This window comes from Suncus etruscus, chromosome 5 (genome assembly GCF_024139225.1).
Source record: "Suncus etruscus isolate mSunEtr1 chromosome 5, mSunEtr1.pri.cur, whole genome shotgun sequence".
NCBI lineage: Eukaryota > Metazoa > Chordata > Mammalia > Eulipotyphla > Soricidae > Suncus > Suncus etruscus.
The window spans coordinates 55,164,628-55,178,957 of record NC_064852.1 but is presented as its reverse complement, the minus strand read 5'-3'; the positions used below and the strand labels follow the sequence as shown (position 1 = coordinate 55,178,957).

The 14,330-nt window shown below is 38.0% G+C and overlaps 1 protein-coding gene and 1 non-coding gene across 2 annotated transcripts in view; both read right to left on the bottom strand.

The window, feature by feature from the left end:
• The window catches only part of TMEM163 (transmembrane protein 163), a 230,587-nt gene that overhangs the window by 21,772 nt on the left and 194,485 nt on the right, over positions 1 to 14,330 (bottom strand). The gene's annotated exons all lie outside the window — the stretch shown is intronic.
• On the bottom strand, positions 11,412 to 11,518 carry LOC126009848 (U6 spliceosomal RNA). Its single transcript, XR_007496035.1, has one exon. It is a non-coding gene; the product is annotated as a U6 spliceosomal RNA (small nuclear RNA).

Genomic DNA, 14,330 nt, shown 5'->3' with positions numbered 1-14,330 from the left:
CCATTTTGTCCTAACAAGCAATATACAAAGTAGATTTTGTTGTGGCTACTAAGGGGAAGTCTTGAGGATTGGTGGGAAATTGGAGACATTGGTAGGGAAGGTCATACTGGTGGTAGAATCAGTCTTGAAACATTGAATGTTTGAAAAAAATTATACTTTAATATTTACTTTTAAAACATGGTGTTGTGATTTTCAAAATTCTTTATCTCATAAAATATAATTTTAATGTGTTTCTTGAGGGAAAGTCATATTACATACAAAACATTACTTACAAAACATACTTAATAAAGGACTTCCATTCAGAGGATATAATAAAAGCACTAATCTGAAAAAGTGCATTTCTATATTCATTGACGCACTATTTATAATAGCCACTACCTGAAAAAACCCAAATGCTTAATGACAGATGAGTGGGTAATGAAGGTGTAGCATATAAAAACAATATAATACTTTTCAGTCATTATAAAGTAATAAATCTTGCCTTCACTACATGTAAATAGAACTGAAAGAGATCATGCTAAGTAAAGTAAGTCAGAAGAAGAAAGTTAAGTACAAGATAATCTCTCTCATGTGTGTAAATAAAAATAAATCAAGAAACAGTCCATTAAAATAAATTCTCATAATGATGACAGAACAAGGCTATCAAAGGGAAGTAAATTAAAATGGTGGAGGCAGTTCAGTGGTCTGTTCAGAGGTCTGTAAAGGGATGTTAGTCTTTTGGTGGTAAGCATGATGTGAAAATGCTGTATTCCAAAAACAAAAACTTGTAAACCAATGTTACTTTATTCACTAAATAAATAACAAGCATCTTTTAAAACTGAACAATAGTGTCAGAGAAATAGTACAACAAGCAGAATGCTTGCCTTTCACATGATGAGTCAGGTACAATCCCTGGAACCATATATGGTGAGCGTCCCAAGCCCAGCAGGAATGATCCCTGAGCATAGAGTCAGGAGGAAGCTTTGATCACTAATGTGTGTGGCCAAAAAGAAAAAAGAAAAAGAAAAATATAAAAAGAAATTAAAAAGTGCAAACAAACCTCTGAAGGTTGGAAAGCCAGTATAGGCATTAATGAACTTTTTCTTTTGAAGCTATATCTGATTTGATCCCTGGCACCATAGATAGGATCCTTAAGGTTGCAAATAGTACTCCTGAGCACAGAAACAGAAGTAGCCCCAACTTACCACCAGTTATTACCCAAATTTCCTACTCTCCCCTAAAATTTCCACAGCTAGAGTATGAAGAACATTTGGAGGTATCTAATTTAAAAAGCAGAGATAATATTTTAACACATACTTCATTAAAGAGACAATTAACAAGCTTATGGACAGTAGCCAAGAGAAAAATGCACATAGAAAGAAATATTAGGAATAAATACCTACCCATTCATATCAGCAACATTAAAGTGATAATACCAAATGTAGGTAGGCTGCAATGACTGAAGTGCTGTGTACCTCTGGATAAGAGTGTAAAGTGGGGCATCACTTTGCAAAATTGATTGGCTGTTTCTTATAAAGTTAAATATAGACCTAACAGAGCAGGTTTTAATCATTGGTATTTATGCCAAGAGAAATAAAAACATATGTTCACATACAAACATAAACTCTGATGTTCTTAAGGACTATTTTTATAGCAGTCAAGTACTAGAAACAAGTGTCTAACCATTTGTGACTAGCTAAAAGAACTGCAGCATATCATGTAATGGAATACTATACAGCAATTAAAAAGAATGAACCAATAGTGTTGTCAGGAATCAAATTCTGACACTTTCTTGAGACTCCCCCATCTTGTTATAGGTCATCCTCATGCTAGGTAAGAATTCTACCAGCTGTACTTCGACCCCAACATTAATAAGATATAGACTTATCTTCAGTGTTTCCTCCTCTATCAACTGATACCTTCATGCCACAGAGTCTTGTTTCATCAGATCCTGTGACACACATTTGCACTTTTTCCATCATCTCCCTCTTAGGAGCTCACTACAAGAAGCCTTCATTTCTCTACTCAATGCCTGTGCCCACTACAATAAAAAATATTTACAATGCAGAAACTAAATGCACTAATATCAAGATGATGGCCAATAGCCTTTTACAGCCAGTTTTATGGAAGAAAGAGAACTGTTCACTCCCTAGATCCATTTGTCATCTTGACATTCAGAGAAAGTCAGAAGCTTAAGGATGAAAATCAACCTCAGTAAATGTAAGCAGGGAGGTGAGAAGAGAGCTAAGATGACTGATATACATGATCACAGTGGACAATGTAATCTTGGAAAAACTCGGTCCAGGAGTAGTCTTCTTCAGTACCTGCCACTTTCTAAAAATTATAATAAAAGCAGAAGAGTGTTGAAGGAAAAGCTGGAACTCTGGGAAAATCAAAGCATGTTGGTTGAGGATACCCTCATAACACATTTATGTTTCCCCATCCTACATGTGAGGTGGAATTGTTTCTGTTTTCTCCCAGCCAGCAAAGACTCAGCAGTGATAGGATTACCCCTGAGTAAACCTTCTGTACAATAGCCCATGGACCCTTATGAACACATACTTAGTGAACAACCTGATCTCAGTTTGTACCTGCCCAATAGTCCATCTAAAAAGTGTTTTCTAAGCACCAGTAATGCCTTCTCAGTATTGTCCAACTTTACTGGTCCTCAAATAGAAAAACCCACCTAGTTCAATAGAACAAATTGCTTATAAATATTTCAAGAGCCCAACAGACAATACACCCAGGGTACAAAAAGTCTCCCATGCCAAACTCTGCTTTAGCAAATCTAGTTCTGACTTATCAAAAAGATTAATTCGTGTTTGCTGACTTCAACCACCAGAGAGTAGTTTACACCTTTCTTGCAGTTCATAGAAAAATGAACTATTCACTATGCATAGCTTCTATGGTTGACTTTCTATTCTTGAGACTCTCCCATTTTGTTATAGGTATCAGCAATATGTCCTGTGTTGTTGAGCTTTATTCTATTAATGTCATAGTCCTATCCATGAAAAGCTTTTTACAATTTAATCTAAGTACTTCCTGTCAACATCAGAGTTTGGAAAAAATTAAATTCCCAATAAAGAGAGACAGTTGTAAAGATGTAAAGAACAGCTGGAAAAACAGGAAGGAAGGGGATAGAAAACTAGTCCTCATGCTGACACGAGACCATCTAGAATTATGAATAATGTACTTTGGAGTCAAAATATTAGGAAGTATACTCATATACTCATATGCATCGCAACCTCTATGAAGTACCTTCTAAAACTACATATTTCTCATCAGTCTTGAAGCAATTTGTCTCAAAGAAAATCAGTCTGATCATAAACTGATTCTTTCATATCAGATATCTTTTTTTTTCAGTTTTAGGGTCACACCCTGCAGTGCTCAGGGGTTGCTCCTTGCTTTGCCCTCAAAAATCACTCCTGGCAGACTCTGGAGGTCCTGTGAGATGCTGGGATTTGAACCACCATCTGTCCTGGCTCTGCTGCATGCAAGGCAAAGGCCCTACCACTGTGCTATCACTCTGGCCCCCATATAAAATATCTTAATAAAACTTTTCCAACTCTTTCACATCTCTGGCTAAATAAAAACTCATCTCACTTCATGCTATAGATTCAGAGGTATGTACCCACATACCCACACCAAATACATATGTTGAAACCCTAGTCTTCAATGTGAGGGTTCTTAAAAGTATTCTAAAGGGGCCTTTAGACTAATTAGATCATGTAGATTATGCACCTATGATATGCTTTCTACCTTTATAAGATCAGACACAAAAAGAAAGATTTTTTTTTTTACATGTGAGAACATGACAAAAGCATGACCCACTGCAAGCAGGGAAGAAGCATCAAATCTGCTAGCACTTTTACCTCAGGCTTCCCAATCTGAGAAATAAACGAATTACAGAGTTGTGGGTGAAACAACCCTACCTATGAGATTTTTTTATCGCAGCTACAGTGAGTAAGATACTCTCAACAGTCCTATCTGTACTCCAGGCACCAGACAGAGGTAAAGATACCTTCATTCCTATAAGTCAAAATCCTGCTCTGATTGAGTCATAGCATCACACACTTGTTTCTGGCTGGTCATTGGCAAGCAGCTATTTTGAACATGTTGGCACTGAATATATTCTGCTTACCTGTCATCACCCCCACTTTTCTATAGAGACTCATCTCAACAAATTTTTATATATGTTACTTCTTGAAAAAAACCTTTTTGTAAAAATGAATGAGGTCTTTCTTCTGCAATAACACCCCTTGTCAACTCCTACTTGGAGTGAATAGCAGTGAATGTAATTCAGGTCTCGTTTGAAGGTTGACACACCCACCAGCAGAAGTTGCATCTGAGATCCACCCTGCCCCTCCCCCTAAACACCAGCAAAATCATTTTGCATAAGATATGTGATAGCCTGTGGGGGGAGTATGGAGGCTCACTTGCTTATGCCTGCAAAAAGAGGCATCCTTCGCTCTCCTAATGAGGATAAATTTCCAACTGCCCTGACATAACATGTGTTACAGAATTACCCAGGGAAATGCTAGTACTGACTGAATAAAAAATGCCTATCGATTTATGGCCCCAGGTGAAATGAAAAGTCACTCTCATCCTCAGAGCTTTCTGTAACCCCCTGGCAGAGAAGAAAAGTGGGCAGGTGCGGAGCAAATTACACCAAGCTTGAGCCCTCAATCTCCTCCTGGTTATTAAATTACATTGATGAGTTGATGTGATTTACATGAAACAACTTCACCATTTTTAAATTAGCAAAGGACATTTTGATGCTGGGAGGGTGATGCTGCAGCTGCAGGACTTACAGATAGACAGGAGAGCCATGGTCCCTGGTGATTCTAGGTTGTATAAACTATACCAATCCAACTGTGGATGCACTGCCATGTCCTATGCAGGAAGGAGGGGATCAGCATCTTGAGCCCCTGAAGTCAACAGGGGCACTGGCTTCTACAGAGGAAAGCACAGAGGGGTCTTTGAGGCATTTGGCCTGCCTCAGGAATCCCAGGGCCAAAGAGTACACTCTTCAGGTTGGCTACCTCATGAAGATACATACACAGCCTTCTGGTTTCTGGTTTCTGTTCAGTGTGATAGGACTCTGGCCACTGCATTCTGATGCAAGGCAGAAAGGCAACCTCATGGAGGGCCAAGTTTTCTAATCACTGAACATAGCCTTGGATTCTAAGAGAAGCCAACCTAGCTGGGTGCTCATTCCCAACTCCTTCAGCCACCACCATGCATTAAAAAGATCTTCCAGGGTTCTCTAAAATGTGGATGGCTTCTCATATTGCCTCCTGACACCAAAGCATTAATGTCAGCCTTGAACAACATTGCTCTTGCTCCTAAAGTGCGTAGAATTCTGTATCTATACCAGTGCGGAAAAGAGAATTCACTAATAGTCTTAATAGTATGTCAGATACTGTTAATAATAGTTAATTAATGCACCTTAGAGATAAGGTGGTTTCCTAAAAGCAATACAAAGAGCATCATATTATTTTAAGGGAAACATTTAGATTCCTGTCAGGTGGAAACCATGAGTCTCAAACAAAGAAGGTAAGTAACTTTCTTCCACCCCGGGAACATGTCACACAGCAAGTCTGTGAGTTTGAAGGTACCAATTCCCAATTGTATGATCTAAAATCAACCACTGCTCTCAGGCTTTAGAACAGGTTGGGGAGATAGTTCAAAAAGCTAATGTGCATAGACTGTATGTTGAAGGCATGGGTTTGGCTTCCTCAAACTGTACAGTACACCATGGTGGAATAATCAATCACTGAGCACCACAAGGTTTGGCCCCCAAACCAAAACTACTTTTAAATGGTGAGTCCATCTTTCTTGCAGTGTTTTTACCTGATGACTCTGAATTACAATTTTGACAAAGAAAAGGAAAAAAGTAATTTCATTGTCTACACTTTCACTTCACATGTTGAAAATGTTTGGTAAGTTTCTGAATCTATTTTATATCCCCAATCTTGTATGGATTATTTCCTGTGTCAGCATTGCTTCTAGACCCATATTCCCCAATCCCTCCAGGACTGGGGCATTAGACTCCCACTACAATATTAGCAGTTATCTATCAAAATATAATAGCCAATCTACTAAATATAGTAACATAAAGTGAGATAAGAATAAATAATAGTTTAAGATTTCTGCTAGTATCAGTTTTAGATTAAATTATAACTTTTATGGATGACAGTCCACCAAGTATATAGTAGTAGGACTGAGTCAATAAGATAAAACCTTCATAGCTCTAAAACTGCTGCTGGCCACAGGTAGAATTTCTTCTTGCTCAGGGACACCTCAACTCTGCTCTTTGCTTTTTTGGTTAATACCACTGCACTCAAGGATTATATCTTATTCCCATCTGCAGGTCTTGGAGGAACATATACTGCAGGGATAGAAGGCTTGCATACTAACCCTTTGTATTATCTCCTCAGCCTAGACATCAGCTCTATAATGAGGGCATCCAACCAACAACACAACTAAGTTACATTATCAAAGCTATTGACCTATAAACAATTGATGATAGTGGTAAAGACTCCAGGCCAACACCTAAATCTAATTATGATGATTATCTGAAGATTACAGCCTGCCAGTACACAGAATGTGGGAACATACTGATATGGGTGGCTACTCCAAGTGATACCCCAAAAGCATTTCAGGGAGGTGAGTCAGAAAAGCTGTAGTTTCTCACACTAATAGATGCCTTGCTTTCATCCTCAGACCTGCATTTAAGGAGGAGAGGTCAGATATAAAGGGAGTCCAGAGGAAAACCTCATGAAGTCACTACTTACAGAAAGCACTGCTCATCTCAGAGTATAGATACAGTTAATACATTAAAATGCCAAAATAAAAAAAACAGAAAAGGAAAAATGTTGGACTCATTTACCTGCCATCTTAATATGAGTGCGAACAAAATAACAGAAACTACTCAAGACACAAGTTTAATAAGCCAGAAAGCTAAAAAGCCTGGTCAATAGAATCATATGACATTTATGAAAAATTATGTTTGAGGGGCTGCAGCAGTAGGGCATTTGCTTTGCATGTAGCTGACTCAGTATAGATCTCGGCATCCCATATGGTGCCCTGAGCCAGGAGTGATTTCTGAGCTAATAGTCAGGAATAACCCCTGACCACCACCGTGTGTAGCCCAAAAATAAATAAAAAATTATGTTTGAGACAAATGTTGGGCAAGTAAGCTTGCGAACAAAAACAACATCCAGTCAAAACTGCCCTGTCACCCCTTGATAGGTCAACCAGGATGAAACCTAACAAAAATATACTAGCTTTGAAAAAAGAAATGGAAGAAAGTGAACTAGTAGATATAGATAGGGCAACCTATTCCCAGAATGATACACATTTTTCTCCAATGCATATGGTTCATTCTTTAGGGGCAGGCCATATGCTGGCCTATAAAACATATCTCCATAAAATCAAGAGGATAGAAATTGTACAGAATACTTTCTCAGATCACAATGCACCAAAATTAGAAGTGAACTGCAAAGGTACACAAAAGACAAACTTTAACACCCGGAAATTAAACAACTCACTACCAAACAGCAAGTGGATCAAAGAGGAAATCAAAAGATTCCTATAAATAAATGCAAATAAGGATACAAATTATCAGAAAAGTGGGACACGGCAAAAGCTGTAGTAAGAAGAAAATTTATAGCTTTGCAAACACAGATCATGAAAGAAGAAGCCTACATAAATAGTTTAATGACACAGCTTAAAGTAAAATTAGAGAATGATCCAAAAAATGAACCAAAAATACGTAGGCACAAAGAGTGGTGAGAACAGTTAGAGAAATAACTACACTAACAGCTATCATGTCAATGGTAGTGACTGAGACAAATAGAATGCCTGTCTCAAATACAGGCAGGAGATTGGGGATGAGGAAGTTGGGGGTCATTGATTGGGGGAATGTTGCATTGGTGAAGGGGGATTTTCTTCTAACTACAAGCATGTTTGTAATCATGGTGCTTAAATAAATATAATTTTTTGGGGGGGTTTTGGGCCACACCCGGTAACGCTCAGGGGTTACTCCTGGCTATGTGCTCAGAAGTTGCTCCTTGCTTGGGGGACCATATGGGACACCGGGGGATCGAACCGCGGTCCGTCCAAGGCTAGCGCAGGCAAGGCAGGTACTTTACCTTCAGCGCCACCGCCCAGCCCCAATAAATATAATTTTTAAAGAAGCTAATCAGTAAGATTGGGGGGCAAAGGTATAGTGGAATGACTATATAATAGGAGGAATATTTATTGTTAAATAAATATTATGACCACAAAATTGGACATGACAAACACCAAAAAAGAAGAGAAAAGAATTAGTGTCCCTGAGTGTAGACAATGTTAGTGCAAGTAAGCTACAGTCTCTCCAAGCAAAAACCTATCCAAGCAGCCTTGGCTGCTTGAAAAAAGAATCCTTGAAAAAGAATCCTGGTTCCACTCTTATGGAAGAGCAGTACAAGTTTACTAGGTAATATTGTTAATGACCTCCTGCCTATATGATGAAAGTTACTGGGTTCCTGCTATACCAGGCCACCTTTGATGCTATGAGGATAATGAGGCTAAGTATTCAAATCACTTTCAGCCAACAGGAGGTTGGAACCAAAAATATAGTATAGTTGGTAAGGCCCTTGTTTTGCATATAACCAGATTAGGTTTAACCACATGGTCCCCTGAGTACTGCCAGGAGTCACTCCTGAGTACCAAGTGAGGTCTAGCTTCTAATTATGGAAGTGTTCCCTAAAACTAAAAACTAAAAAAATACCACCTGTAGATGGTGACTAGGGACAGGGTAGAATTTTGGGAATTCCAAATAAAGGGTGGTAGGTGGCTGAAACAACAGGGCAGCCTTCTTTATGAAGCAGCAAAGGAAAACTGAGCAGTACAGGAAGACCACAACTCTAAACTCAGTAGTGTCCTCTACATATGCCTATACCCTCCACCTTTGAAACAGCTCCTCCACATTAAAGTAAGAAATAAGTGGCCTGCCTTATTATCCTAATGTTCTATTTTGGCAGAGTTCTGTAGGGGAAATGGAATATATTAGTTAGAATCTATTTTAACTGGAATATTTAGGGATTCATTCTGTTTTGTTCTTACCCAGTGCCCCAATATTGCTTCTCAGAGAAGCAAATATTTCCCTAACAATCCAGTGAAATGTGTGACTTTGTCACCACTCACATTTTGATCACAGGCTGATAATTCTAAAATGCTGCTCATGGGACAGAGGCTGAAGCAGTCACACATAGGAAAGAGATGCTCTTTGCATGGAAAACCTACTCTATACCTTCATCCTATTGGGCTGTATGATGAAATATCAAATCAACAGGAAGATTTTAGCCATAGCTCGGGAAATAAAAATACAAGAAAATATAAGTATGAGTTCCCTTTTAGACAAACATACAAACAAAACCACAAAGAAACGTTATGAGACTTGTTCATCTTGTACTCAGAAAAGTGAATCAAACTTAAAATGTTAAATAAACAACTTTTTCTTACTTCCCCCAAAATAATTGCTTTTGAAACCTCACAGAATGAAACTTCAGATTGAAATGCCATTAAGAAGTTCTAAATTCTCACATTTCAGAAGGAAGCACAAGTTCTAAGAGATTAAAAAAATTTTTTTAAGGTCAAGTACAGTGGATTTAAATAAGGAAAAAACCTTGATCTAGAGACATCCAACTGCTTCTTTAAACATCAGCATCATTAAATACTCAGATGCCCTGGGGTTAAAGAAAGGGAGATCTTTTCCTCCCTCCTTTGTTTCTTTTCCTTCTGTGATCCTCACCTGGGAGCACCCCAGACAGGTTTTCTTGGAAGCCTCTTGTTGAAATGTTCAATACTCCTAGGAAGGAAAGGTCTGGGGCAAAGTTCATTCCCATTCAGTAGGGCATAGACCCCCTCGACTTCCAGTTTATTGAAAAATCTTCAGTAAGAATAAATTCTCAGATCCTATTTTTTCAATCAGCAAACTGAATCTGCTATAATTAGCTTTCGTGAAGACTGATTTTTAAGGTCTTCTTTTCTATGGTACTTCAGGAGGCGATTAATGGAACAGAAAGAGTGGAGAGATGTGTGAATGTGTGCAGTGTGTTTTACACTGATATTACATAGTCAGGAGGAAGTCATTTAAATTCTTTGCCTAAGAATTCGTTTCCCTGTGATAAATGGCAACGAGGTTATGTCTCTACTTTGGAAATCTAGTGAAGGACTAATGAGATGTAAGCTAAAAAGCCTCTTTCTCAATTAGAAAATGTAAAGTACAATAGACAGAATAGAATAGCATGGCAGACGGCTCATAGCAGGGCATATTCTGATGAAAATCCAAGGCTACCATAGCAAGGAAAACAGAACCAATCAGTGTCTCATAGAGCCATTTCCTAGGTAACACCTGAATACTCTAGTCTACACAAAGAACTCAGCAGATGAACTGCCTCTATATTCAGGTTTACAATGGTTAATAGCCCAAGAGTCTGAGGCTCCAGAAAACTCATTTTGTTTTTTTTCTGGCAACTGCATGAGATTAGTCATATTTCAGCAAAGCTCTTCTTATTTTGTATTTCTGATGACAGCTCTTATATTTAGGTTACTAGTGAAACTATTTCCTCTCTTATACACACTTTATCTTCATATTTTAGTCTACTTATATTATAAATTTCAGCAGTGCTGTCAACACACAGGTCCTAAAATGTGTGGGTTACAGTTTGGAAAATAAAATCTTACTTCACAATAAATTAAAGCATTTATTTATCTCTGGGTCTGTGCAAGATTTCTCTCTGGTCTTGTAATGCAAGATAATTCATGGGCAAGCACAGAACCAAAAGATACTTGAACTGCATGTATTTAAAGTGTACAACATGATCAGTGATATATTTTTGTGCCCATGAAATAATTAGCTATAGCAAGAAAATATTTGCATTATCCTTAAAGGTTTCCTTGTTATTGTTTAATCTTTCTCTTCCCATCTCTACTGCCATCTGAGGCAACTTCTATCTGTACTAGCTGTAGAGTAGTTGGCATCTAAAATGCTAGAGAGATAGGTAGGATAATACAATACTGCATTCTACAACCACTGCTCCATGGCAGAAATGTAGAAAATCACTGTTTTATTGCTTGGTATAAATGCCAGTTTGATGGACTGGAGAGATAGCACAGTGGGTTAGGCACTTGCATGTAGTTGACCTGTGTTCCATCTTCAGAGTGGCATGTGGTCTCCAGAGCACCTCCAGGAGTGATTATTGAGTGCAGAGCCAGGAATAACCCCTGAGCATTGCTGAGTAAAAGAAATATAATAACTGATGGTCTCAGAATCAGTATGCATGAAAAGTTGACAAATGCCAGTCTGCAAGTATAAGAAAGTTGAAGAATGCTGATATTTCCTTTTTTAAGTGCTAAAAATAGAGTAAAATAGAGTAAAAACAAAATAAATAATACATTTAACAAATTTGCATATTGCCTTTGAGCAGGGACCATGCTCATTTTCTTTATATCATTCCAATTTTAGTATATGTGCTGCCAAAGTAAGCACTGCTGATATTGCATTTCTTGTTTCTGGCATGGAACTTGACTATTATGAGTTATCCATCTTCTTGCTTGAGTTGATAATACTTTTATTATTGTCCTATACCATAAGTTATCCATTTGCCTATTGATATGCAATGAGTAACTTCCAGTTTTGACCTTAGAAATAAAAATGTAATCAAGACTGTAAAAGTCTTTGTAGATACATATATTTTAAACAAGTCTAAAAAAAAGGTGATTATTTGGACACAACCATGGAACTGTTTGTTAAGTGGTTTTATTTCTCTCATCCTCAATTTATAAGTTCTAGGTATGCTACATATTTTTGTTTGATTTGTTTTAATAGTAGAAATTTCAATGGGTATGAAGTAGTATCATACAGTGGTTAACTTCTAAGTCTCTGATATCTAATAAAGGTGAACTTCTGTTTTGTGCTTATTGGCCATTTGTTCCATAAATTATCTGCGTTAAGTCTTTTGCCTATCATTTGTCTTCTATTTAACTGTTCTTTATACATTATGAATACTAGTTCTTTGTGTGCCAGGCTAAAATTCAGAGGATCAAATATGTGAAACATGCATTCTACTACTGAACAAAGTGTCTGGCTTTGTCTTGCCCTTTTTTTAATGGGTAGGAAGGCCTCCCAAACATTGCTTGGGATGCTAGGGGGTTCATTTCAGCAATTCCAAGTTAACCAAGAGAATGTTTCTATGCAAGGGCCCAAGAAGTGGTGTTGTTGGGGCCTTAAAGCACTAAAGATTACTCACGACACTCTGATATGGCTTACAGACCTCTATCCTTGTAACCAGAAGTGCTCAAAGTATCATGTGATGCCAGGAATTAAACCAGAGTTGCCATACAAAAAACATAATCCTTAACTTCCAATAATCACTCTGGGCTATCTTGTTATCTTCATGGTTTTCTGGAAAAGCAAAAGTATTTTTATTTTGATGAGATTTAAAACATCAAATAGTTCATATTTTGGGTACCATATCTAAGAAAGTTTTACCTTTCCCAAGATTGCAAAACTTTTTTCTTTTGCTTTGTCTCAAAATTTTAAAGTTGGGGGCTTACATTGAGACTTATGGCTCACATTGAGTAAATTTTGTATGTTTTTCCCCCCATTTGGCTATTCAGTTGCTGTAGCACCATTTATTTCAAAGACTTTTCTTTCTTCTATTGAGCTGACTTGCTTTCTGTCTAAAAGTCAAATACATGACCAGAGATTTGTGGATCTATTTCTGAACTGTTTGTTCTCCTTGAATTCACAAAAGCCAATCAGAACCCATTTCCTTTACCACTCAGCTTCTTCTGTTTTCAAAGCTGTTAGGTCTGTGACTCTAGGATAAATAAAGAGGTCAGTCTTGCTGAGATTATGGAATTATTCTGTTTGAAATAACAAGAATGGGCACCACTGATAGTCCTGCACTACAAATATCTGTTTTGGGAGAACAGTGTAAAGGAGATTTTGTATAGGAGAATGCTGAGAATCCTTCCCATGTATGATTTAAAAAACTATAGCAAGACTACTCACAAGTTAAATATAGAACTATGCCTGGGAACTAAACCTACTGCAAGATGAATATCTATTGCTGTGTTGGATGCAGAAATTATAGAAAACTATAGGATTGCCCAACCTGAGCAGAGAATAGTATGCCTGAGATATTTCCATAAAGGTTCTAAGCTTCATGGACCAGAGAGATAGCATGGAGGTAAGGCGTTTACCTTTCATGCAGAAGGTCATTGGTTAGAATCCCGTGTCCCATATGGTCCCTCGTGCCTGCAGGGGCAATTTCTGAGCACGGAGCCAGGAAAAACCCCTGAGCACTGCAGGGTGTGACCCAGAAACCACAAAAAAAAAAAAAAAGGTTCTAAGCCTCAAAAACTAAAGGCATTAAAAGGTCCACCAACTTTCTTAGAAGTCTCTCCATTTTAGTCCAACAAATTAATTAACATTCATTCAATAGCTAACTAATAAATACACTGTCTACATTTTTGTTTACTTGTTTTGGGGACCTCCAAAATAGTGCTCAGGAGTCATGTGAGACTACTCCCAGAAATACCTGACCAACTTGGCCAATGATTCAATGTAAAGCCTTGCGGATGCATTGCTGGAAGAGTCCTGGGTGATCAGGAACCAGTAGGTCACGCTGTAGTGCTCAAACACCTCAGAACTACATATAGTGATGCATAGGAGGTCATGGCATCAAACCACAATCAAAAGAATGCAAGGCATGGGCCTCATTACTGTGTTATCTCTTGGCCGAACACCTTCTTGTTTTATTTTCTTAACAATCCTCCAAAGAAGTTGCTGGTGTTATTTTCATTTTACAAAAGAATAAGGCTAAGAATAGTTAAACCATTCCCCCTGGGTTTCTTTTGTAAAAAGAAGAAATAAGAAGAACTGTGCTACTAGAGAGATAGAACAATGAGTTGTTGCTTGCCTTGCATATGGCCAGTCCAGGTTCATTCCTCAGCATTCCATATGGTCCCTCTCCAAGAGTGATCCTGAGTACAGAATCAGGAGTAACTCCTGAGCACTGCCAGGTGTGCCGCCCCCAACAAAAAAATGAAAGTTTGCTGAGTATTCATTTCTGATTTACAACACCAAGTTATTTTTTGGCTTGCTTTCATTTGCCTCACCACCTCGATTTTCCTATGGAATTCTTTGTCCTACTCAGAAACTGTTGCATAAATAGGAAACAAAGGACATAAACATGAGAGAACAAGATGAGATCAAGCCTGTGGCACTGCCTATCCCAATTTCCTCAAGCTTCACTCCAGCTCCTCCCCATCACTGCCATGTCAATCTTTTTCCA